Raw genomic sequence first — 27,478 nt, 5'->3', positions numbered from 1 at the left:
CTTCACCGGTGGAGTGTCCACCCGTAGATTGCGGACAGTTCGACGGTGCCACCGGCGCCCTAGATAGAAAAGTTGAAGGTCACTGTAAGTGACCGGACGCTAGCCTCGGTTGGACCGGTGCATCCAGTCAGGGGCAGCAGAGGGTGCGCGTTTCGGTCTTATGACCGGACGCTGGGCACCTTGTGACCGGATGCTAGCAAGGTGTGTCCGGTCAGTGCTGACATACGCTGACGTGAGACGCACAGAGGAGACGTTGGATGACCGGACGTTGGGTGAGTCCGGTCGGGCATGACCGGACGCGTCCAGTCGTGAAATGTCGTGTTTGGAACCTTACTGGAAACGACCGGACACTGAGATCCAATGTCCGGTCACTTTCTAACTGACGCGTCCGGTCATCACTTGATCGTTGAAATCAGGCGATCGGCGTTTGAAGCCAATGACACGTGGCGCACATCGCACGACCGGACACTGAGGTCCAGCGTCCGGTCAATATGGCCGGAGCGTCTGGTCAACCCGTGTTCAGTGCAGTGAGGAGCCCAACGGCTCTATTTCGTGGGGGCTTCTATTTAAGCCCCATGGCTGGCTCAAGCTCACTCTCTTGGCCATTTGCATTGACATAGCAACCTTGTGAGCTTAGCCAAATCCCTCCCACTCATCTCCATCATTGATTCATCATCTTTATGAGATTGGGAGAGAATCCAAGTGCATTGCTTGAGTGATTGCATCTAGAGGCACTTGGTATTTGTGTTGCGCTGCAGATTTTGCTTGTTACTCTTGGTGGTTGCCACCACCTAGATGGCTCGGTGCAGCGGTGGAGGATCGGCACGAGTTGGTGATTGTTCATGGCCATCTCCGGTGATTGTAAGGGGAGTTGTACCTTCCCCGGCAGAGTGCCGAAAGGTAACTCTAGTAAATTGCTCGTGTCATTGAGTTACCTCACTTGTGGGTTAGTTCTTGCGGTGTCCTATTGTGTGGATGAGGTTTGTGAAACACCTCTTAGCCGTCAAACCACCAAGTGTTGGCCGACACAACGGGGACATAGCGTGTTGGCAAGCACATGAACCTCAGGAGAAAATCGATTGTCTCTTGTCTTTGGCATTCTCTCGGTGATTGGCTATATATATTCATCCTGTGATTGGTTCATCCCCTACACTGCGGTATAATCACCCTACTCACTTATTTACATTCTTGCAAACTAGTTGATACAAGCTCTTTAGTGTAATTAGAATTGAGAGCTTGCTTTATTATTTACATTTATCTAGTTGAGCTCTTTAGAGTAGCAAGATTGAGAGCTCTTAGTGAGTAGTTACATAGCAAGTTTGTGTGCCTAAGTAATCATTGCAGCTAGAATTGTTGGATAGGTGGCTTGCAACCCTTGTAGAGCTAGAGCAAGTTTGCATTATGCTATTTGTCATACTAATCAAATTGCTCTAGTTGATTTGTAGATTTTTAAATAGGCTATTCACCCCCGCGAGCGGTGGGGGTTCAGTCAAGGGTTGGCTTGTTTCATGATTGTCGCCCCATCCATGGTTTCCGCAACTGGAGGGGTTAAGGCGATGTCGCTTGCCTCGACGGCTCGAGTGCCATGCTTTATGAGCTCGCTAACGGGGATGTTTGGATGGAATCCGATCTCGTTGCTTTGCGATAGGGTCGGCAAAGCCCATGGGTGGCGTTCTGTTGCTCCTTGACTCGCCTTCCAACAGATTCCCCCTCAATGGGGATCCTATGGGCTTTGCTAGAGGCTGGATTGAACTAGAAGGTTGAGATGACCCTATCCACCTCAATGTGGGTTGGGCAAAGGCCACTGAGGCTCATCTGTGTTTTTCCCCTAGCTCTTGTTTGATGTGAGGTGGCCCGGACCCTTCGCGGGTCAGTCTTCGAACCTCGATCTCTTGATCTTGGATTGAGTAGCTTGAGCCCCCGAGCCCATTAGGGTCTGATAGGGGTTGGCCATGTTTCACGCGTCGCCCCATCCTCGGTTTTTGCAACTAGAGGGGCTAAGTTGACGACACTTGCCTTGACGGCTCGAGTGTCGCACTCAATGAGCTCGCTAATGGGTACGTTCGTGTGGAATCTAGGTCCATCATTCGTTGATGGGGTCGGCAGAGCCCTCATATGGCATTCCACTACTTCTTAATCCGCCTCCCGACAGATGCCCGAGTCGTTCGGTAGGCTTAGGTGGCCCGTTGGCCTCTCCTCAACGAAGATTCTATGGGTTTGGCTCGGGGTTAGAATTGAACGAGAAAGGTCAAGATGTCCCTATCAGCTTTCGAGCGGGGTTAGGCAAGGCCACTAGAGCTCATCATGGTTTTTCTCCCCTGGCTCTGTTTGACATGAGGCGGCCTCGAGCCCTTTGCAGGTCGGCCTTCCAACCTCAGTCAGTTGTCGCTCATATCGAATGAGGCGGGCACCGCTTTGTGGCGCGACACAAAGTGTTGAGATGCGAAGATCGCATATGCAACGTTTGGATGATGGGATTAATGTGCGATTTAATTGAAATGAAAGTGGGGGTCGATAATGTTACCTCGGTGGTATAAGCAACAAGAAGCTCTTACCAGACATGTCCGTGCGGGTTTCGAGTCTAGCTTTGCGATGGGGCCGGCGTGACCTGCATGAGCATCGTGATTTTCCATCTCCATCTCTCGATGGCGATTTGAGCCGTTCGATTGACTTTAAGCGACCTGACAGCTTCTCCTTGAAGGAGTTTCTACAAGCGGACCCCTCTGAACCCCTCTCTAGAAGGCAGATACAGGAGCTCAGAGTACGGGGAACTATGAATTCAATTATGCTGGTGAACAAAAACACCGAAGCCGTCGGGGCGTAGGTTCTAGCGGTTCATCTAGTTCTACTCAAAGTTCTACACCCGCACCTCGTGTCTCTAGTTTTTTAAACGTAAGGAGGGGTCAGGCGATGAGGATGTCTAAACAAGTACACACCCTCGGCAGCCCTCGAGCAGTGTCCGTGCCCCTGCCGTTGCCGGGGTTCGACGCTCAGTGACGAAATTAACACGCGAAGTAGGTAACAGAGGTGCTTATCTTTAAGTGGTCGTTCATTGTTTTGCCTGGGCCCTCTGATCAACCCTAGAGGCTCGTTGGGCCCCCTTAGATGGGGGTTCTATCATTGGGTCGCTCCATGGTCTTGCCTAGGGAAGCAGAGAGTCGCCTGCATGCGGGTGCACCCTGATTTTCATGTCCGGTGCGTGGTAGTGGTGGGCCATGCCTAGGCAATGTCCTATTTTGACCAAGCGACGTCTCATTGATCAGAGCGTGTCCCGTCGGTCCAGGCGTGTCCCCTCGGATTCCTGTTAACATTGATTTCCCATCTGCATTGAATAGGGGAAGGGGGAGAGTTTTTCATCCCAACCTTTTGCCTTTCTTCAGCTGCTGCACCTCTTCCTTAAATGGGGAGGGGGAGGGGAGTTCTCATCCCATTCCTTCGCATGCTTATGAGCCGCTACCTCTTATTCTTTCTTTCCACTAAATGCGTTCATGTGTCGCGTCGGTTCCTAAGTGAGAGAGGGTAATGCCAGGGAGAGAACAACTCACAGATCCGCTCAAGAATCCAGAGCGTGATGTCGAGCTAGAGGTTATTCACCATAGATGAGATGGTGTTGACCGCCTTTGCCGAGAAGGGGCCGTCTCCACCGAAGGAGGAGGTGGACTGGAGAGTGTTGAGAGTTGTCGGTTTTGTCGTGGTTCGTGGCGACCTTTCTTCGATGGGAAATGCCCCCCCACGTAGACGCCGTTGTCAAGGTTGCAGCTGATCAAGATGGCGTAGTCCCTGGTCGCCCTGGTGGAGGTGCCTTTGTTAGGGTTACGGCTGATGACGATGGCGCAGTCCCCGGACGCTCTGGCGGAGGTGCCACAATCATCGACGTGGTGCTTGATGTCGCAGATGATGGTGCCCTCGAGGATCCCACAGAGTGGTAGGACATCGCCAATGGGGAGTGTGGCGCGGCGACTGTAGTAGTACTCATAGTAGAGCTGGTCAGAGACTGTAATCGAATAAGTTTGTGGGGGAGCCCCCGAGTGAACAGTCTTTTGTATTTATGAATACATTAGACCTTTTCATGATGAAATCACTTTGTAAGCAATGAATTTTGTGCAAAAAAATGAATAAGTTTTCAACTTTCGCTACGACAAATAGCTTTTCGGCTTTTCTCCCTCTTTTTGTAAAAGAGATTTTGGTACCTTCCGACCCTTCTCATAGTTAAGGTCGCAAAAAACTCAGAGTGCGGGAGCGCCAACTCTGATCACGCTGGTGAGCAAGGAGGTCTAGCCACCGGGCGTGGGTTTCCCGCAGTCCTACCAGTTATACTCAAATTTTGTTCCCGAAATTCTAGCCTATAGGACTTACCATGAGAAAAAAGGGGGAAAACACAGAGAATGTTTGCAAAGATAAGACAGATAGTGTTTGCAAGATAAACGTACTTATATCAGCCCCTGAGTGAGGTCTGACCCCTAGCACTTTATAGGGGTCGGATGTCACTAAAGATTAGGGATTTTTTGAAGATAAGAACTGATAAAAAAGGTATTCGTTTATTTAAGGGTAAAAACGACGTAGCTGCTCAATGTTCTAGGCATTGGTGAAGACCTCGCCGTCGATGGTTTCCAACTTGTAGGCGTCTGGCTGGAGTACTTCTATGACAACATATGGCCCTTCCCAGGGCAGGGAGAGCTTGTGACGGTCCTTGTTGCTCTACACGAGATGGAGAACCAGGTCCCCGACATTGAAGGCTCGGTCCCGCACCCATCGGTTGTGGTACCGACGTAGCGCATGTTGGTACTTGGTTGAACGGAGGAGGGTGATGTCACGAGCTTCGTCTAGCTGGTCCATGGTGTCTTGGTGGGATGCCTCGGCTCCCTATCCATCATATGCTCTAATCCTTAGCGCTCCATAGTCAAGGTCGGTTGGGAGGATGGCCTCGGAACCATAGACCATGAAGAAAGGCGTGTAGATGGTGGCCTGGCTAGGAGTTGTCCTCAGGCTCTAGAGCACCATAGGGAGCATGGCGACCCAGCGTGCGTTGAACTTGTTCAACCGGTTGAAGATCTTGGGCTTGAGGCCCTATAGGAGCATGTTGTTTGCGCGCTCGACCTGCCCGTTTGTTCGAGGGTGCGCGATGGATGAATTTCTTGCCGGATCGACCCAGATGTGTTGTTTATCATAGAATCAAATGAATTTCTTACCGGTGAATTGTGTGCCGTTGTCCGTGATGGTGGAGTTTGGTACTCCAAAGCGATGGATGATGTCGAGGAAGAACAGCATAGCCTGCTCGGACTTGATTGCGGAGATTGGTCGAGCTTTGATCCATTTTGTGAACTTGTCTATGGTGACAAGCAGGTGGGTGTAGCCACCAGGCGTCTTTTTGAGAGGCCCAACCAGATCAAGCCCCCAGACCACAAAGGGCCATGTGATGGGGATCATCTGAAGTGCTTGGGCTAGGAGGTGAGTTTGCCGAGCGTAGTATTAGCACCCTTCGCAGGTGCGTATGATTTACTCGGCGTCGGCTACTGTAGTGGGCCAGTAGAAGCCTTGTTGGAATGCGTTCCCAACCAAGGTTCTAGGCATGGTGTGGTGACCACAGACCCCACCATGGATGTCGCCCAGCAGAAGCTTCCCCTGTTCGATGGGGAAATAGAGTTGCAAGATCCTGGTGTGGCTTCATTTATAGAGTTCGCCTCTACAAGAACGAAGGACTTGGCGTGATGTGCGGGCCATCAAGCCTCCATCTTGTCTATCGACAGCGTGTCACGGAGGAGGTAGTCGAGGTAGAGTGTTCTCCAGTTGTCCAGAGGGTCAGGATATGTCGTTGTATCCTCTTTAAGCTCCATGACATCGGGGCCGGGCGAAGCCATCGGTTTGTCAGCCCCCGAGGCTGGATCAGATGGGCCATCATCGGCCTACTCTGACCCTTCATAGCACACCGAGGGTTTGTGTTGGTCACTGGCGAAGACGCCCATTGGCACCGGTTCTCGACCAGACACAGCATTTGCAAGTGCGTCGGCCGCCTCGTTGAGGTGCCTTGGGATGTGATTGAGTTCAAGGCCATCAAATCTGTCCCCCAGACGTCAGACCTCTTGGTAGTATGCAACCATCTTAGCGTTGTGGTAGCTCGACTCCTTCATGACTTGGTTAACGATCAGCTGGGAGTCACCCCGGATGTCAAGGCGTCAGATGCCCAACTTGATGGTGATTCGTAGGCCATTGATGAGCGCTTCATACTCAGCCACATTATTTGATGAGGGGAAATAGAGATGAACTAAGTACCTCATGCGGACCCTGAGGGGTGATACGAAGACCAGCCCCATGCTAGCGCCCTTCTTCATTAGCGACACATCAAAGTACATCATCCAGTACTCTTGATCGACGACCACTAGTGGTGTCTAGACCTCAGTCCATTCCGCGATGAAGTCAGCCAACACCTGGGACTTGATTGCCATTCGGGAGGCATATGTGATGCCTTGGTCCATCAGCTCGAGTGCCCACTTCGTGGTTCTTCCCGTGGCGTCCTAGCTCTGGACGACCTCGCTGAGGGGGAACGACGTCGCGACCATCACAGGGTGTGACTCAAAGTAGTGATGTAGCTTCCTCTTGGTGATAACGACGACGTATAGGAGCTTCTAGATCTGGGAGTAGCGGGTCTTGGAGTCGGATAGTACCTTGCTGATGAAGTACATAGGGTGTTGCACCTTGAGTGCGTGCCCCTCTTCCTCCCTCTCTATAACCATGGCGGCGCTGACTACTTGCGTGGTGGCCGCTATGTATAGCAGGAGGGGTTCTCCGTTGCTTGGAGGAACTAGGATCGGAGGCCTTGTCAGAAGCAGTTTAACCATGTCTAGTGCCTTCTAGGCCTCGGATGTCCACTCAAAGCGATCGGCTTTCCTCAAGAGTCGATAAAGGGGGAGACCTCATTCACCGAGGCATGAGATGAATCGGCTGAGGGCGGTGAGGCACCCCGTGATTCGCTGAACCCCCTTTATGTTCTGAATTGGGACATCCTTGTGATGGCCGAAATCTTCTCTGGGTTAGCTTCGATGCCACGTTCAGAGATGATGAAGTAGAGCAGCATGCCCCTTGAGACCCCAAAAACACATTTTTTGGGGTTGAGTTTGATTCCATTTGCTCGGAGTTTTGCAAAGGTTTGTTCAAGATCAACGACGAGGTGATCAACTCGTTTGGACTTAACTATGAGGTCATTAATGTAGGCCTCAACGGTCCACCCGATGAGATCCTCGAAGCATCTTAGCATACAGCGCTGGTACGTAGCCCCAACATTCTTTAGACCAAATGGCATTCAGGCACAGCAGTACGATTCGAAGGGGGTGATGAAAGATGTCACGAGCTAGTCAGACTCTTTCATCATGATTTCATGGTACCCGGAGTACTCATTAAGGAAGCAGAGGGTTTCGCATCCCGAGGTAGAGTCAACTATTTGGTCTATGCACGGTAAAGGAAACGGATCCTTTGGGCATGCTTTGTTGAGACCCATATAGTCAACACACATCCTCTATTTCCTGCTCTTCTTTCGTATAAGAACAGGATTAGCTAACCACTATGGGTGGTGTACTTCCCTGATGAATCCAGCGGCCGACAGTTTTGATATCTCTTCACCGATGGCCCTGTGCTTTTCCTCATCGAAGTGATGTAGGCGTTGCTTCACTATCTTGGAGCCTAGATGGATTTTCAAGGTATGCTCGGCGACCTCACTCGGAATGCCTAGCATATCCAAGGGTTTCCACGCAAACATGTCTTTGTTGTCGCGGAGGAAGTCAACGAGCACACTTTCCTATTTAGAGGAGAGCGTGGTACCAATGCGTACCATTTTATCCTCAGAGCTACTAGGATCTATGAGGACCACCTTGGAACCCTCTACCGATTCAAATGACCCGGTCGACTTCTTCACGTTGGGCACTTCTTCGGCGGCCTCCTTCCTGAGGGCGGCGAGTTCCCTAGAGGCGACGATTGCCGCGCATGGCCACAACACTCGACCTTGCACTGATAGACGCGCAAGGAGGTGCCAACAGTGATGACCCCATGGGGGCCCAGCATCTTCAGCTTAAGGTATGTATAGTTGGGGATGGCCATGAACTTTGCGTAGCATGGTCGTCCTAGGATCACGTGGAAGGTTCTTAGGAACCCAACCACCTCGAAGGTGAGGGTCTTAGTCCTATAATTGAACCGATCCCCAAAGGTAACATGAAGATCGATCTGCCCGAGTGGCATAGCCTACTTCCCGGGCACGACATCGTGGAAAGGCGCTCAGATTGGGCGGTGGTGCATCCGATCGACGCCCATCACATCGAGCGTCTTTGTGTACATGATGTTGAGGCCGCTGCCTCCGTCCATCAGTACTTTGGTGAGGCGCTTTGGGCTGACAATCAGGTCGACCACAAGCGGATATCTTCCTGAGTATGGGATGGCATCTAGATGGTCGGTCCGATCGAAGGTTATGGTGGATTCTGACCACCGAAGGAAGGGAGGTGTGGCCGGTTGGATCATGTAGACTTGGCGACGTGTGACCTTCTCATGATGTTTGGAGTCATAGGCCATTGATCCTCCAAAGATCATGAGGCAACCGTCTAGCATTAGAAAGCCGTCGTCCTTCTCCTCGGAGTCATCCAAAGTGGGGGCAGGTTCCTTCCCCTGCTCCCTTTTGTTGGAGCTTTCAGACAAGAACTTTCGCATGAGCCTACAGTCCTTGAGCGGATGCTTTACAAGAAAGGCATGGTTCGGCCATGGCCCCTTGAGCATTTTTTTAAGTGGTTCAGAGCACCCTCTGTGAGCTTTCGACCACCCTTGCAGTCAGCAGTAGCCACGAGCGAGTCCTCGCGCCATTGCTTCTTATTCTTTCTTTTGGCAGAACAATTGGAGGTGCCTTCACTGGCACCCTTGTCCCGCCTTGCCTTGCCCTTGAGGTGATCAAAGATCGCTCCGACCGCCTCTTCTCCTGAGGCATGGCTTGTGGCGATGTCTAAGAGCTCCTTGGTAGTTCATAGGCCCTTGTGTCCCAGCTTATGAACCAAGGACTCGCAGGTCGTCCCGGACAGGAAGGCTCCTATCACGTTAGCATCGGCGATGTTAGGGAGCTCGTTGTACTACCAGGAGAAGCACTGGATGTACCCGCAGAGGGTCTCACTGGCCTTCTGATGGCAGTTCTTGAGGTCCTATGGGTTCCTAGGGTGTTTGTATGAACCCTGGAAGTTTCCCACAAAGATCTCCTTTAGATCTGCCCAACTCTGGATTGCGTTGGACAACAGGTGTTCCAACCACACCCGGGCCGAATCGGCTAAGAACAGTGGAAGGTTGCGGATAATGAAGTCATCATTATCGGCACCACTGGCTTGACAGGGAAGCCGATAGTCTTCAAGCAAAAGTCTGGGGTTTGTCTCCCCAGAGTATTTAGGGATATTGGTAGGTGGTCGATACCTTGGCGGGAATGCAGCGTTGAGGATGTGCCAACTGAAGGCCTGAGGCCCTGGGAGGCCAGGGCTCGGGCTCTAGTCCTCGCCACTGTCGTAGCGTCTGCAGCATCGAGGATGATAGCCACAGCAGGCTCCTTCCCTTAGGTCACTGTAGGTGCGTCTGTGGGCATCGATGGTGTTGCGTGTATCACGGTTGTGGCTGAGACGTTGATGTACCGGGATCGCAGCGTGCTTCGCGCTGCCTTGTGGTGCTTGGTGGATTGATGCATCCCTAGTGGGATGCATCGAGGGCGTACACTGGCTGGTGTTGAGCTCATGTCGCCGAGACAATGAGCTTTCCGCCTGCTGCGCTACCGCATGCTCAAGTAGTGTGCGAATTTCATGATGGGCCTGATGATCCTCAGGCATCGCGGCCTCTGGAAGGCCATGGAGCAAAGCCATTGCAGTGGCAATGTTCTAGCTTGCCCGAGTGAAGTGAGGAAGGGTTTCATTGTCGGGGATGATCCTTCGATTCACGTCGTGAGCCACAGCACGTGCGCGCCCATCATCTCCGCGGCGCTCGATCCCCCGATCGACCTCCGCGTACTCCCGAACAAGCTATTGTTTGGCTTTGTCTATCTCCCACTTTTGGGCTCTCAGCTGCTCCACCCCTACATGAGGTGGGGCCGCTGTCCCCCCTTTGGTTCCATCATCGAGGTTGCCTGCCGAGGTAGCGTCATCCGCGGAGACGCTCTCGACGTGTCCCTCGGGGGTACCTGCCATAAAACATTCCCGGGAGGGGTGATGGCTCCCCCTACTGGAGTCAGAGCCAGAGTCCGACCCTGGTCCCTCCATGAGGAGACCGTGGAGGGATTCTGTGATGCTTTTGATCATCCCCACAAACTCGTTGTTTGCGGGGGCGGGATCATGCGCTGTGCCACAAGTGGCTAACAGTCGTCGTGGCATTGCAGAGACCAAACAGAAGCGTTGTCGAGGCGCTCCGTGTGGAGTGTTCCAAAGAGGGGGTGAGGTGGCATGGTCCTCCCTGGACGGCTGGGGTCCAGGGGAGATGCCGGGCGAGCACTCAAGCCTCCCGTAGTTGAAGCTAACGGAGGGGAGAGTCTGGATGGTGGCATGGGCCAACGCCAACTCTCCTCCCACCGTGACGATGAAGTCTAGGTCACCAAAATGCATGTGTGTGCCCGGGACCCAGCTGATTGCGTGGCTAACCATCCGAGGCTTGATTTGGAACGCGCAAAGGCCCCTACTTGGTGCGCCAATGGCACAGCGCACGATCCCACCCCCGCAAACAACGAGATTGTGGGGATGATCGAAAGCATCACAGAATCCCTCCACGGCCTCCTCACGGAGGGACCAGGGTCGGACTCTGGCTCTAACTCCAGCAGGGGGAGCCATCACCCCTCCCGGGAATGTTTCATGGCAGGTACCCCTGAGGGACACGTCGAGAGCATATCCGCGGATGACACTACCCCGGCAGGCAACCTCGATGATGGAACCAAAGGGGGGACAGCAGCCCCACCTCATGTAGGGGTGGAGCAGCTGAGAGCCCAAAAGTGGGAGATAGACGAAGCCGGACACTAGCTTGTTCGGGAGTATGCAGAGGTCGATCCCGCGGCGCTTGATCCCCCAATCGACCTCCGCGTACTCCTGAACAAGCTATTGTCCGGCTTTGTCTATCTCCCACTTTTGGGCTCTCAGCTGCTCCACCCCTACATGAGGTGGGGCCACTGTCTCCCCTTTGGTTCCATCATTGAGGTTGCCTGTCGGGGTAGCGTCATCCGCGGAAACGCTCTCGACGTGTCCCTCGGGGGTACCTGCCATGAAACATTCCCGAGAGGGGTGATGGCTCCCCCTGCTGGAGTCAGAGCCAGAGTTCGACCCTAGTCCCTCCGTGAGGAGGCCGTGGAGGGATTCTGTGATGCTTTCAATCATCCCCACAAACTCGTTGTTTGCGGGGGCGGGATCGTGCGCTGTGCCATAAGGTGGCTAATGGTCGTCGTGGCATTGCAGAGACTGAATGGAAGCGTTGTTGAGGCGCTCTGTGTGGAGTGTTCCGAAGAGGGGGTGAGGTGGCACAGTCCTCCCTAGACGGCTGGGGTCTAGGGGAGACGCCGGGCTGGCACTCAAGCCTCCCGTAGTTGAAGCTGACGGAGGGGAGAGTCTGGATGGCGGCATGGGCCAACGCCAACTCTCCTCCCACCGTGACGATGAAGTCTAGGTCACCAAAACGCATGTGTGTGCCCGGGACCCAGCTGATTGCGTGGCTAGCCATCCGAGGCTTGATTTGGAACGCGCAAAGGCCCCTACCTGGTGCGCCAACTATTGGTGTTTTGAACAAACACCAGCTAGTAAATTTATAATCATTGCGCATTAGACCCAGATGGTGCACTAAAGGACACAAGGTTTATACTGGTTTGGGCTGAATGTCCCTATGTCTAGTCTGCTGCTGCTCATGTTATTAGTACCGAAAAAGGTTCGTAGTAGGGGGTACAAACGGTCGAGAGAGGGATAGGTCCCAAGTCTCTGATGGAATGGTCGAAAGGACGCTAAGAGCTCGGTCACTGTTTGGTTGTATGAGTGTTGTGTTGTGTGTCAAACTGATCTCTCAAAAGGTCAGTCCCTTTAGTGGGGTGCCCTGCCCTCCCTTTTATAGACCAAGGGGGAGCAGGGGTTACAGATGGGAGAAAGAGAAAAAACCAAAGGTAGAGAAGGTCCTTTGAGGGAGTTGGGTCTTCCTTTTCCCATGTGCCTGCCCTGCTAACATGGCAGACCGTGTCAGAGATGGCGCGTTCGCTGATCCTTATAGGGTCGTGCCCTAGCTTCTATCAGCAAGTGGGTGCATCCCATCCTTCGCCGGCGGATGGTGCGGCATGTTAGAGGGCCAAGCTGCGACCCTTTGGGGAGTAGGCGGGGAAGTGAAGTGACCCTACATCCGTCACTGTAGGTGATGTGAATTCTGCCTTAGGTCATAGTGGTTGTCGCATGCTTGTGTTAGTATCCGCGTTCAAGGACTGATGGTGGCACCCACAACACTGTGGGACAAAAGTCGGCGCCTACAACACTGTTCGAGCACTGTTAGGTCGGAAAGGGCTTAAAGTGCCCGTCCCATCGTATCCTGGCGGTGCCTTCCCACAGGCGTACAAGGCATGGCCCTCGATACTATGGTTGACTTGAATGTCCTGTCATACCCTGTGCTCGTATTTATGAAGGATCAGGGTGCAGTCGTCGGGCGAGGCGAAGCTAGCCCTTAGTCATCGGGTGAGGCGGAGCCCGCCCTCGGGTGTCGGGCGAGGCGAAGTCTAGCCCTTAGCTGTCGGGCGAGGCAGAGCCCGCCCTCGGACGTTGAGCGATGCAGAGCCCGCCATTAGCCATCGGGCGAGGCGGAGTCTAGCCCTCGAGGGTCGGGCGAGGCAGAGTCTAGCCCTCGGTGGTCGGGCGAGGCGGAACCAATCTTCCGTCATTCGGGCAAGAAGCGCAGTAGTGTTCTTGTCTGACCAGAAGTGTCAACGTTTGATGGTTATTAGTTCTACCTCATTGGGTACCCTAGTATTAGGTCCCCGACAATATGAAACACTTACAACATTCATCTAAAATATCTGAAACACTCAAAATATACTCTTGCAACATTCGCTTTTAAGCACAATATCTACTTAGTGCTTAGACGAATGGAGGCTCGGTGTAGGGCCGGCCACGCATACCAGCAGCATGCCGGAGGCAGCACTAGCGGCGGCGATGTGCCGGCAGATATCCACCCTAGCGAACGCGTGCAGGAGATGGAGGGAGGTGAGGCGAGGCGGAGGCGGAGGTAGAGTGGTTGGCTGGATGGAGGGCCACCAGGGACGGCTCACCACGGTTACTGTCCTATGGCCGCGACGAGCAGAAAAAAGGGGACGGCGGGAGATTTGCTCGGCGAGCATGCATAGGGGGAACTACGAGCATTAGGCGGCATTCGTGGACCTAGGAGTGGGGCACGAGAGGGCCATAAGGAAAGATAGCAACAATGACTGGAGAGCTCCAGCTCGGCTGGCTTTGTCTGCACGTCCGAATAGCAACCAGAGAGGGAGAGAGAGTGGCATGAGGAGAGAAGGGAGCGTGAGAGAGGGGGGGGGAGCAGGCATATTGGGATCTACTGGACGAGGAAGGCTGGCGCTTGCGGTATGGCGCGGTGTTGAGGGTGGCCATTGTCTGACGATGAGGAGGAAGTCGGAGCGAGCTATGCTGGGTGAATGAGAAAGGAAAGCGGACGAGTAATAGGGATATTTAGGAGAGAAGCTGGTACTGTATGTTCCATGGGTAGAGGGATGTGAGGTTGCTAGGCCGTCATGTTGGGTCCAGAGATTAAAGCCATCCGGACGGCCTAATCCTATCCGTTCTGTTTTTTAATGATATTATCTTTTAGCGCATAGCTCAAAACATTAATAACACCGTATGACACTCTCATATAATCTTAGATTATGTGTCTGAGACTAAGGTCTATTTGGTTCGTAACCAAAACTTGCCACACAAAAGGTTAGTCTTTCCATAGTTTTTTCAGCAGTTGTCTAGTTTACTGCCATAACTATAGTGCACCATATTTTCTTAGCACCTAGTCCCACATGTCCTAGACTCATAAGTGTGGTTTCGAGTTTACTAGCCACACTTTCTATGACAACCACAGTTTGCCGAAGATTAGACTTGGCAAACTATGGCACTGACCAAACAACTTTGATTAAGAGAGAGTTTTTCTCTCATATTAAAATACTAAATAATATGCTTTGAACTAGCTCATAAGTCATTGCTGGAGCTGCTCTAGAAACACAAAAGTTATCTATTCATTTTTTCCACTGAGGCCCTGTTTAGAACCCTGATCTGTGACCGCATCGTGCGGTATCCATACGTGGCTTCGAGGCCGCGATGCGAGTAATCGATGGTGTAGTTCATTTTCCGATTCTTTCCCGCACGGGTGGTCATGAGAATCACGGCCACCGCGACGCGGTAGGATTTTCAAGATTTTCGCGGTGGGGCGTCCAAAAATCCGATTATAGTCTGTTCCAAACAGGGCCTAGGTCCGGTCTCCAGAATGAGTAGTCCCTAATGCCTGAGGTTGATTTATGCATCTGACAAGTGACAACCAGCAGTCGGATGTTCTGGTGTGCCAAGGGCGCGTTTAGATCAAAAAATTTTAGGTTTTGGCTGCTGTTCGTTTGTATTTGGTAATTAGTGTCTAATTTTGGACTAATTAAGTTCAAAAGTTTTGTCTCGCGATTTCTCACCCAACTGTGTAATTAGTTTTTTTTCGTCTACATTTAATACTCCATACATGTGCCGCAAGATTCGATGTGACGAGCACTATGCAAAATTTTTTGGCAACTAAACGGGGCCTAAGTTCGGTTTGGACTTTGGAGTACTCACGGTTCCATTTTTATTTTTTTACCAACACTGAACATTAGACGTGCTTGGGCAGCTCCCGTGTATTCCTTGATTAACCCAATGCTCCAGTGTATTCGTCGAATGCAAAATCGCATGAGTTGTCAGTGATTCGAGGCTTACATTGTGGGATTAGATGTATGCTCCACACTACTACTGAAATGATTTTAGGTGACAGTGCCCAAACATTAACGGAGGCGGCCACAAAATCCAACCGTCTCCAAAAATGTTGCGCTATTAATGGAGGCGGTCACATTTATTTACTGAGGCGGTCACATTTGCCCGCCTCCTAAAATCGATTAACGGAGGCGGTCAAAATCCAACCGCCTCCTAAAATCGATTTACGGAGGTGGGCGCCTTAAGACAACCGTCTTAAAAATGACCTATTTACGGAGGCGGTCGTCTTAAGGTACCCGCCTCCATAAATCTATTTTCGGAGACGGGCAGACTATAATGCCCGCCTCTAAAAAAGGTTGAGGCCCAACAGACCCAGAGAGGCCCGATAGCCATCTTCGATATAAATAGATGATGTTAGGGTTTTCCTTCACTCACTCTCTTCCTCTCCCTCAGCCGACTCCATTCGCGCCCTCTCTCTACCCCGCGCCCCTCCCTCTCCCCCGCGCCCTCTCCCTCTCCCTCAGCGCCTCCCTCACCTCTCCCTCTCCCCCCCCATGGTAGCACCCACCCGACGCCCACCCCTACGGCGGCTCTTCCCTCTCCCCCACAGCTGGCACAGGGCGCCCTCTCCTCTTCATCTCCCTACGGAGCTCGACCGATGGCGCATCCTTCTCCCTCGAGCTCGTCCGGCGCACGGGGAAGCCGGATCCGTCCCCGGCGCCGGTGGATCTGGCGGCAACGGGCTCCACCTCGGAGGAACCGGCCTCGGCGCGGGCGGATCTGGCGGCGGCGGGCTCTGCCACGGTGGATCCGGCCCGGCGCCGGCGGATCTGGCCTTGGCGTGGGTGGATCCGGCCCCGGCGGGCTCCACCACGGCGGGAGCGGCCTCGGCGTCGGCGGATCCGGCCTTGGTGCGGGCAGATCTGGCAGCGGCGGGCTCCACCACGGCGGCTAGAGGCGATGGCGGGACGCGTGGTGGTGGTGGAGCGGAAGCGACGGCGGCGGGCTCGGATCGCGGCAGCCCTGGATGGGCTCGACGCCGGGCCCTGGATGGGCTCGCGTCTGGGCTCGTCTTTTAAAAAAAATTAATTGATTAACCGAGGCAGTAGTGCCCGTTTGTTTGACTGACATGTGGGTTCCATTTATAAAAGGGATAGGATTTTTTTTCAATCTTCTAGAGCACATGTCACCTATATATTGTATAATTTAGTTTTCTTAATGCCGTATATATGGTTTTAAGGGAAAGTGGAAAGAGGATTTGGTGGAGTTGCGCTTAGTTCATTATGGGCTCAACAGTATACTTGGACGTGGTGTGATGCCGATCCGTGAGTATAGCAACCTGAGCAGCTGAGCTGAATCGGTTGTATGCTCTAACCAGAATAATTGAAAATAATAAAAGCTAGATGTAGTAAAGAAGGAATAAACGAATTGTGTGCTACATAATTATGGCATAGAGGCTATGTTCACTAGTTATGCACATCAAACTTGATTCAGCTAGTGCACACTTTGGCAAGTGCTGAGTGCCGTGCGCTTTATCAATGTGATTAGCAGCTAGCAGTCATCAAAAGTGAATGATGACTGAACTTCGGTGTCAGTTAGAGAGATAATTTAGTTGAATAATAACTGGAGTTCCATATTCGTTAGACGGATAATTTATGAACCAAACTCGACGACCACACACTTGGCTCGCTACAGTCGTCTAAACCATCCAATTAACGTCATGTTCGTTTATCTTATAAGTTGTACTTTTTTTAGCCAACGAGCAGTATTTTTCTCTCACAATAAATTAGCCAATCATACTTTCAGCCATGGCTTATCAGCCAAACTAGCAGAGCATAAACCTCCCCAACCTGTGATGTGACCATCTCCTTTATTATTTCAGAGGAAAACGTCTGGCAAGCTGGTGCCGCGGCGTACGGCAGTTTATTTCATCTCATCTGAACAGACGACCGCAACGGTGCTTTTTGTCATCGTCGCCTGCTTTATCTCGTGCAGTGCAACACACCATCGTAATTGATGGAGCTTCGCATAGCACCGCTATAAACCGCTATTTAAAACCATGGACGTGAGTTACACGACGGGCACAAGTACCTTACCGTACCCTACGCATGCGCAGCCGCAGAAGAAGGAGAAGACGACGACGACGATGAGCAACATGAGCTCGCCACCTCTGTTCGGTAAAGGCTTGAAGGCGGTCGTGTACCGTTGCGTCGTGGACAACTTCCTCGCCGTCGTGACGGTGCCGCTCGCGGCCGCCATGCTGGTCGCCGTGGTACGGTTCGGGCCTGAGGAACTATCCGGCCGACTCCGTGAGACGTGGCCCGTGCACCTCTTCGTTGCCGCGTTCCTCCCGGCCACGGCGGCCACAGCGTACCTCATGCTGCGCCCGCGCGCGGTGTACCTGGTGGACTACGCCTGCTTCCGCACGGCGTCCAACTGCCGCTTCCCCTTCTCCACCTTCCTGGAGCACAACAAGCAGACAGTGCCCGCGTTCAACGAGCGCAGCATCTGGTTCATGACCAAGCTGCTCGAGCGCTCGGGGCTCGGGAGGAGACGTGCCTGCCTCCCGTGCACCGCTACATTCCCACCTACAAGTACTGCACCCTCGACGCCGCGCGTGGCGAGGTCGACCTCGTCGTCTTCTCGGCGCTCGACGACCTGTTCTCCAAGACGGGTATCAGCCCTGACGCCATCGACATCGTCGTCGTCAACTGCAGCCTCTTCTGCCCCACGCCGTCCTTCGTGGACATGATCATAAACAGGTACAAGATGCGCAGCGATGTCCGCAGCGTGCACCTCTCCGGCATGGGGTGCAGCGCTGGGCTCATCTCCGTGGGGCTTGCCAGGAACCTCCTTCAGGTCGCTCCGAAAGGCGCGCACGCGCTGGTTGTCTCCACCGAGACCATCACGCCCAACTACTACTTTGGTAGCGAGCGCGCTATGCTCCTGCCCAACTGCTTGTTCCGCATAGGCGGCGGCGCGGCGTTGCTGTCGAACTCCCCTACCAAGGCAAGGTTCCGCCTAAAGCACGTCGTGCGCACGCTAACCGCCGACACGCAGGACAGCGCGTACACGTGCGTGTTCCAGCAAGACGACGACAACAGCATCGTTGGCATCAACCTGAACAAGGACCTCATGACCATCGCTGGGAATGCGCTAAGGCCAACATCACAGCCATCGGTGCCCTCGGGCACGGAGCAGCTCTGATTCGCCCTCTCCTTCATCGCGCGGAAGGTGCTCAGCGGCAAGTTCAAGCCGTACATCCCCGACTTCCACAAGGCCTTCGAGCACTTCTGCATCCATGCGGGAGGGCGTGCCGTCATCGACGAGCTGCAGTGCAGTCTCAGCCTGTCCGACGAGCAGGTAGAGGCGTCGAGGATGACATTGCACCGGTTCGGCAACACGTCAAGCAGCTCACCATGGTACGAGCTAGCCTACATCGATGCCAAAGGGCGTATGCGGAGGGGCGACCGAGTGTGGATGATTGGGTTTGGGTCCGGGTTCAAGTGTAACATGCTAGGTGATCTCTACCAATTGGCCCAACGGTCAATTGGGCCCTTGGATACGCATCTTGATCGGGGGCGTCTAACCGTTTCTATGGTTGGTGGGCCTCCATCGCACATCGCCATAAAAAGGGAGGTCGGGGCCAGGGCACAAGGCACGAAGTTCACCTGAGCGACCAGATGCCCCACCTACATCCCTGAAACCCTAAACCAATCTAAGTGAGGGGGCGTTGCCAGTGACGGGAAGCACCGCCACCGGCCAACGCCACCACTGCACCGCCACCATTCACCGTAGCGCCTCCACCGAGTCTTCACCAAGCACCGCGATGGCCAGCCCGTCTTCCTCAAAGGAGGTTGATGGTTTGCACCTCCTCTACCCTCTCTCTCTCACACACTCTATAGTTTAATCTCATACTGGTAGAGGTTTTAGGACTCACTGTTTATTCCAAATGCAAGCACACATGCTAGATTTTAGGACTCACTATTTATTCCAAATAGCAGTATTTAGAAGGAGGTGATAGATCCGTTTCAGATCTAAGCAAAGGGTTCATCGAACCCTAAACCCAAATCAGGTGAAGAAAAGCAATAAGAAAGGGTCTCGGTTTTGAAAAGCAACTCAAACCCTAACCCTAACCCACGCAAACAGCTCGGGGAAGAAGAACAGTACGCAACCCTAACCCTAATGCAACCCTAACCCTAACCCTAACCCTAAATCGGTCAACTTCCGAGAAGAAGAGAAAGAAAATCCATTTAGAGGGAAGAAGGGGAAAGGGGAAGGGCTTTGGAAGACGGCTTACCTCACCGCTGCACCGCGTTGCTGTTTTGCCGACACGCGGGAAGAAGGCCAAGCAGTTGCTCGTCAGGTGCATGCGAGCTCTGGCCAAGGGCGTCGCCGCTAGGCCGCTCGACGGCGGCGCGCTCACCCGTTGGGGAGCGCGCGCCGACGAGGGGGCTAGCAACGACGCCATCATCTCTCTGCGCTCTCGCTCTTTCGCTCGCTGCTGCTGCGCTGAGAGAGGAAAGGGAGGAAGACAAATGAGTTAGGGTTTGGGGCGCGGGCCGGCCGGAGGGTTTTGATCTCCCGAAGACGACGCCTGGCCGTCGGATTTGGATGGACGGCTGAGAGCGTGTCGGACCAGAATCGGCCCAAGCGGGAAGGCACTTTCCCGGCCCAGGCCTACGTTGCGGTGTGGGTGCAGGGGAGGCGCGTGAGCACGTGCGCACGAGCCGTTGCTGCTGTCGGGCCACACACTATTGCTGCTGGGCCACTTTACTGCTGCAGGCCAGGCCAAAATAAACAGCAAATAACGTTTGAAGTTTGTTTATTTTTAGAAACAGATTTGAATGAATTTTGATGAATTTTGAAGGTTTAAAATTTTTGGTAAAATTACACCAACGTGTTACTTTTTCCAGAAAGTAGATATGAGAAAAGTTTAATGCTTCTGAAAAATAGATAATGATTTTTTTAATGTTTCCGCTACAATGTTAAAGTTTATAATCTTCTAATTAAATTCGAACCAACGGAAGAATTTAATTTGAAGAGTAGTCAATTTTAATCAGTAAATTATAATATTATTATTTTTCTGACCAATGTTGATAATAACAATATTATAATGTTTATTCATAAGTTTTCCGTGCATTAATTCTATTTCTGCCCAACGGTGATGTAGAATTAGTGTATAAGAATATTGTATGTTTTAATTTTGACCAACGTTAAATTAAAGCATGCAATTATAATGTCATATTTTCTCACTATCTCTGACGGTGTTTTTCCAGACTCAACCCAATGGCATTCATCCGCACATACCACCTCTTGAAGGGGGCAACTATAGGGTATGGCAAAAGAAGTATGAACTAGCACTTGCGCTGTCTGAAAATGACCTAGCGCTTACCTCCCTGTGTCCTACTGAGCCAGTGGACCTGGTGAGGGAAGAAAATGAGTCTGATGCTGATTTCACTGCTCGGCAGCGAGATCATGCAGAAGTGCGGATGAAGTATGATCTCGAACGTAAGAAATGGGACATTTCCATCCGCAAGTGCTTGATGGTGGTTAAGTCCACAATTTCAGATGCTATAAGGGGTCTATCCTAGATTGTGATACTGTCAAGGAGTATCTTAAGAAGGTGGAGAGTCAGTTCACTGGCTCTTCAAAGGCTTATGCCAGTACATTGATCAAGAAATTGTTCAATGACAAATATACTGGTGGCGGTATCAGAGAGCACATATTGAAGATGAGCAACACGGCTTCGAAGCTGAAGCCAATGGATTTAGGGCTCAAGGACGAGTTCCTAATTCATTTGGTTTTTGCTTCCTTGCCAAAGGAATATGAAACTTTTATTGTTAACTACAACATGCAGCCCTATAAGTGGGACATAGAGAAGCTCATCGTAACGTGTGTTCAAGAAGAGGAGAGGCTAAATTCCTTATAGGGTGACTCTGCTAACCCTATGAAGGACAAGAAAAAGAACTTTAATAAAAATGCCAAACCTCAAGGGAAAGCCCCTCAGAATGACCACCATCAGAAGAACAACAATGCTCAAGTTGAGAAGGATCAGTGCAAATAGTGAAAGAAGCATGGACACTACTAGAGGGACTATCCAGACTTCCTGAAGAACCTTCTGAAGAGAGGTGAGGATTTTATTGCATTCATAGATGAATCCTTGTATTTAAGTTATGCAAAATCTACTTGGTGGATTGATTCAGGTACAATTGTTCATGTTGCAAATTCATTACAGAGATTCCGTATGAGGAGGACCCTGCAAAGAGGAGAAAGAAGAATTAAAGTAGCAAATGAAGTTGAAGCTAAAGTTGAAGCCATTGGAGATCTCTCTAGAATTAGTTGATGGTTTTCTACTTAAGCTTTTAGATGTTCTATTTGTACCCTCTTTGCAAAGAAACTTAATAAGTGTTTCATATTTAGATGACGATGGATATGATTGTCATTTTAGTAATGACAAATGTTAGATTGTTTATAATAATAAATGTGTTGGTCTTGCCTTCCGACAAGACAAGCTTTATTTATTATCACTTTCTGAGAATGTGAATGATGTAAGTACCGAGAATGAGAATGCTTCATCGTCTATGAATGCAACAAATAAGCGAAAGAGAGTGCATGATGTATCTTCGAAATTATGGCACTATTGTTTAGGCCATATTTCAAGGGGAAGAATAGAGCGATTGATTAAGAAATCAATTATTCCGCCTTTAGAATTTTCAGATTTAGAACAATGCATAGATTGCATAAAAGAAAAGTATGTTAAGAAAATAATAAAAGATGTCAAACGAAGTGTAGGAATTTTAAAAATAGCTCACATAGACATCTGTGTTCCTTTTTCTGTGAAGAGTGTGGATGGTTATGATTCATTTATAACATTCACATATGACTATTCTCATTTTGGCTATATTTATCCAATTAAAGAAAGATCAGAAGCATTGGATAAATTGAAGATATTCAAGGCTGAAGATAAAAATCAGCACAATTTAAAGATTAAGGTAGTAAGGTCCAACCGTGGGGGAGAGTACTATGGTCAACACACCCAATATGGCCAAGTTCATGGACCCTTTGCAAGGTACTTATAGGAAAATGACATAGTAGCCCAGTATTCTACACCGGGCGAGCCTCAACAGAATAGAGTAGCTGAAAGACGCAGCCGTATCTTAATGGATATGGTGAGAAGCATGATAAGTTACTCTTCTTTACCGATAAGTTTATGGATGGAGGCATTGAAAACCGCCATTCATATTCTTAATCGAGTGCCAAGTAAGTCGGTGCCCAAAACATCGTATGAGTTGTGGACAGGAAAGGAACCCTCACTAAACTATTTACGTGTGTGGGGCTGTCCAACTTTGGCAAAAGTATTTAACCCAAACATAGGGAAGCTAGACTCCAAGACAGTCAGTTGCCATTTCATTGGCTACCCAGAAAAGTCAAAAGGTTATCGTTTCTATTATCCTAACAGACAAACGAAGTTTGTAGAAACATGACATGCTGTCTTCTTGGAGGAAGATATTGTCAGGGGAGCATAGTAGCATGAGAAATTAGTTTTGAAGAGAAGCGGGTATACGTGCCCACACCTATGGTTCAGGAGCCATTCTTCACGCTACCTGTTGTTGCTGTACCAATAGTGCAAGACATTATAGTAACAGCACCTGTTGTTAGTTCTCCTATGGCAACAATGAATGAACATGAGGAACCTGTCCTTCAGGATCCCCTAGAACCCATTGTCACATATGAGGAAGAGCAACAACAGCCTCATATAGAACAAGCGTCATCTAATGAGGCCCCTAGAAGGTCTCAAAGAGTCAGGAGATCAGCCATGCCTGATGATTATGAAGTTTATGAATGTGAGGAATTTCAAATGGAGGGTGATCCCAAATCATTTGAAGAAGCCATGAGAAGCTCTCACTCATCCAAGTGGCTTAAAGCCATGGAAGATGAACTGAAATCAATGAAAACCAATGGTGTTTGAAACTTAGAAACAATTCCCAAAGGAGCCAAGACAGTAGGCTATAAATGGGTCTACAAAACTAAACATGACTCCAAAGAGAATATAGAAAGGTTTAAAGCGTGACTTATGGCAAAAGGTTTCATGCAAAAAGAAGGCATAGACTATAATGAGATATTTTCTCCAGTCTCATGTAAGGATTCTTTTAGAATCATAATCGCGCTTGTAGCACATTATGATTTAGAATTACATCAGATGGATGTAAAGATATCATTCCTAAATGGGAATCTGGAGGAAAATGTTTACATGGCACAACCGAAAGGTTTTGTTGTGGAAGGAAAAGAACGCATGGGATGCTGCCTGAAGAAATCCATTTACGGATTAAAGCAAGCTTCAAGACAGTGGTATTTGAAGTTTGATAGTACAAAAAGAAAGTTTGGGTTTCAAGAAAATATAGAGGACAATTGCGTTTATGCAAAGTTCAAGAATGGGAAATACATTTTCCTAGTCTTGTATGTGGATGACATCTTGCTCGCTAGCAGTGATGTTAATCTAGTACTAGAAACAAAGAAGTTCTTGTCCTCAAAGTTTGATATGAAGGATCTCGATGAAGCTTCGTTCGTCTTAGGAATAGAGATTCACCGAGATAGAGAAAAGAGGGTTTTAGGATTATCACAAAAGACATACTTAGAAAAAGTTCTAAAGAAATACAGTATGCAAAATTGTAAGTCTTCACCTGCTCCCATAGTCAAGGGCGACAGATATGGAATGTCCTAGGAACCAATATGAGATCGATCAAATGAAAGTGGTTCCATATATTTTAGCTGTCGAAAGTTTACAATATGCTCAAGTGTGTACTCGCCTTGACTTAGCATTTGTTATCGGGTTGCTTGGCAGATATCAAAGTAATTCAGGAATAGAACACTAGAAATTAGTAAAGAAAGTTTTGCGTTACCTGCAAGGTACAAAGGGTCTCATGCTAACGTATAGAAGATCTGATTCCCTGCACATAGAGGGGTATACAGATTCTGATTATGCGAGAGATAAAAGAAAGTCCACGTCATGATACATATTCACTCTCGCAGGAGGAGTTATATCATGGAAAAGCTCAAAGCAAACCGTCACTACATCGTCCACAATGTATGCCGAGTTTGTAGCATGTTATGAGGCCATAGGGCAGGTGAATTGACTGAAAAAATTCATGCCTGGGTTGAAAGTGGTAGACGACATACATAAACCACTCAAGTTATAATGCAATAATAATCCCGCAGTATGTTATGCTCACAACAATAAGTCAAGTGATGCTGCCAAACATATTGACATAAAGTATTATATTGTGAAAAGACAAAGTCCGTGATCATATAGTTAGTCTTGAGCATATAAGAATAGAAAAGATGCCCGTGGATCCGCTTACAAAAGGCTTATCACCCATCGTGTTCAGGGAACACTTAGCTAGCATGGGTTTAAGGGATAGCCTATGATTCCTGGACAATAAGAGCCTAGTTGAGAATCTATTTCAAAACAGAGAGGTACATTGTAGCTGTTTAATCTAATGGCAACAGACCATGATGATGAGGCACGCTCTATGCACTGATCTGTGATGGAATGGGAACAAGATAAAGTAAGTTAAGTTTAAGTCATAAGGTGAGATCAAGGAGGAGAATGTTAGGTTGCGCCCTTGGATCCACGCCCTGATCAGGGGCGCCCAACCGTTCCATGATTGGTGGGCCCCCATCACATAGCGCCATAAAAAGGGAGGTGAGGGCCGGGGCACAAGGCACGAAGTTCACCTGAGCCGCCAGACGCCCACCTACACCCCCAAAACCCTAAACCGATCTAAGTGAGGGGGCGTTGCCAGCGACGGGAAGCACCGCCACTAGCCAACACCGCCACTGCACCGCCGCCCTTCACCGTAGCGCCTCCACCGAGTCTTCACCAAGCACCGCGATGGCCAGCCCGTCTTCCTCGAAGGCGGCCAATGGTTTGCACCTCCTCTACCCTCTCTCTCACACTCTATCGTTTAATCCCATACTGGTAGAGGTTCTAGGACTCGCTGTTTATTCCAAATGCAAATACACATGCTAGATCTATGGCTAGTGATCATGTTCTACTTCTATCACAATAGTGCTGCATGGGAGTGCATCGAGCCCACGGCAAACGCGGAGGGACCCTGGGCCACATCCATCCACAGGCCACCCGGTGGACATTCCAGACGTGATGAAGCACTAACTAGCTAGGACATCAATGATTAGACCCGTCTCAATAAGAGTTTCATGAGAGCCTTATGATCATTGAATAAATTGATATGACATAATATAAATGAAGAGAGATAATAAAAGTTTCAGAGGATAAAATGGTTTCATGTGGATGAAACTTGTTTATACCGTTTCCAACACCAGAGAGTCTGAAAACAGTGTCATGAAACCCCAACCGAGACACTGTTAGGCCTTAAATCTAATGTTTTAAATCTTCGGCTATCGCTATAGCCAACTATAATTGTTTGAGGCTGATCAAGCTATTTGTGTTTATGTAAAACTAAGCGGCTATAGCCCGCTATAGCCTCATTTAGCCTCCGATGTAGCTATTTTAAAGGTCATCCGCTAAATACTTTTAGTCAGAGATTTAAACCCTTGCTTAAATCCTATGCAATAATGCCCACATGTGCACTTGTACTCATCGCTGAGACACCGCATCGGGCCCTCGCGCTCCCCGACCGCTGCCGCCCTCGCTCCCCCGGACCCTGCTTGGTACATTTGATTTTTGGTAGAGGCTTGAGATTTTGTTGTTTTCTAGATTGATGAAGGCGATCCAACTCAAACTTCTTTCCGTAGACAGATTCGAGGATACAGTATATAGTTAGGTGTTAGTTTTTACCGCCTTACCATGGGCTGATGCCTGGAAGCAAAGTGGAGAAGCAGGGCTGACAAAACGTGGAGTGACGATTAGCTTAGGGCGCGTTTGTTTTGGCTCCGGCTCCCACATGCAGGTACTGTGCGGCCTATACATAGCAAACCAAAAAAATGGCTCTGGCTCTTTCACAAAATAATGCGAAACGGGGAGGAGCCGCCAGTGCTATGGTTTTGGGGGCACCACCGTAGTGGCGCTATAGTACCTGAGCAAGAGTCGGTCGGTGCCCCTCCAAACGTGCCCTTAATCGATTAAAGAGGAAAGTAAGATGGATAGGCTTGACCAAAAACTACGTCAGAAATTTTGGTTCTTAATATTAGTATAGGTATGGTTATAGATTAGGGCACTCACGGTGTAGAAAATATCATATTTTCTACGTATATTAATTATTCTATCATATAAGCATTTGCAGATGTGGCAAGCAATTTAATGAGAAGGGAGAAAGAAAACTAGAGCAACCATTTCTAACTTAGGGCGTTCACAATGCAAAAACCGTAAGTAGTTTCTATAGTCTACATCGTAACAAGAAACCATCCTTTTCAAAGCAACTTTTATATCTAGTGTCTAGATAAAAATCTGGCTAATCATTCACCGTGTGCTTTCTCTCCGATCCCTAGATCCTCCGTGAGATAGAAAAGTTGCACAAGGTGAATAATTGGCCAGATTTTTATCTAGTGTACACACGATGAATGATTGGCCAGATTTTTATCTGGACACTATATAGAAAAGTTACATTGAGAATGATTGTTTCTTATTACATCCAGACTATATGAACTCCTTATGGTTTCTATACAGTGAGTGCCCTTAGTATTACAGTAGTGTAGTAAGTTGGTAATGCCCTCAAACATTTGTGTATCCACAAAGGGGCTGATTGGTTGCCTGAACCAGGCCATTCTTGCACCCTTTGCCTGCTTCAACTCATTCATCTGTCGTGTTTGGTTCCCCGCCTCACACGCTTTGCCTACTTCGTTTCATTCCGCTGCCTCCACCATCCCGCACGGCTCCGTCTTCTTAATTTTTACTTCCCTCGCGATGTAGGACGACACGATGCACCCATGGTATAAGGGTTCATGTGTCACACTCAAAACTCTTATCCATGCATGCAACCAAACAAGATCACATCTCGTACTGGACCAACAACAAAGACAACCAAACACAACTGGGTGCATGATTTGAGTATGCATCTCACAATCATAGACTGCCTCTCTATCCTGGCTCCCTATCACCAAAGCAATCAATCACGCCCAAACTATTTTTATGCTACCAGTGGCCATGCACACATGTTTATTATGGTTGCCGTAGGAGACGTCCTATTATATTATAGAAAAAAGCGCTAAAATTATTGTTGATACAAGATATGGTTTCTAAATTATTTTGTTAGCAGAAACATTATGATCAGTTTTTTAATATAGGCCTTGTTCGGTTTGCCCCATATTCGGCTTGTTCGGCTTCTTTTTTCAGCCGAAATAGTGTTTTTCTCTCATACCAATTCAGCCAGAACAGTGTTTTTCAGCCAAGTTTCAAACCAGCGAACGGTGCCTATACATTCATTTTTGTTATGCACCTATGGTAAATTTAGACATCTTTATTGATGTGCCAGACCTTAATTTTTTCACGAACGGAGTGTGTCCGTATTTCATTAAGACGAAAGGAATTGTTTTACAGCATGTTGTTA

The 27,478-nt window shown here is 49.7% G+C and overlaps 1 pseudogene; it reads left to right on the top strand.

Moving 5' to 3' along the window:
- The first annotated feature begins 17,103 nt into the window (after positions 1-17,103).
- LOC136472989 (3-ketoacyl-CoA synthase 5-like) lies at positions 17,104-25,125 on the top strand (annotated as a pseudogene).
- Positions 25,126-27,478: the final 2,353 nt, after the last annotated feature.

The sequence above is a fragment of the Miscanthus floridulus genome, chromosome 8 (assembly GCF_019320115.1).
Source record: "Miscanthus floridulus cultivar M001 chromosome 8, ASM1932011v1, whole genome shotgun sequence".
In the NCBI taxonomy this organism is placed as follows: domain Eukaryota; kingdom Viridiplantae; phylum Streptophyta; class Magnoliopsida; order Poales; family Poaceae; genus Miscanthus; species Miscanthus floridulus.
The sequence above is the reverse complement of the archived record's forward strand: the minus strand, read 5'-3'. Positions and strand labels throughout refer to the sequence as shown.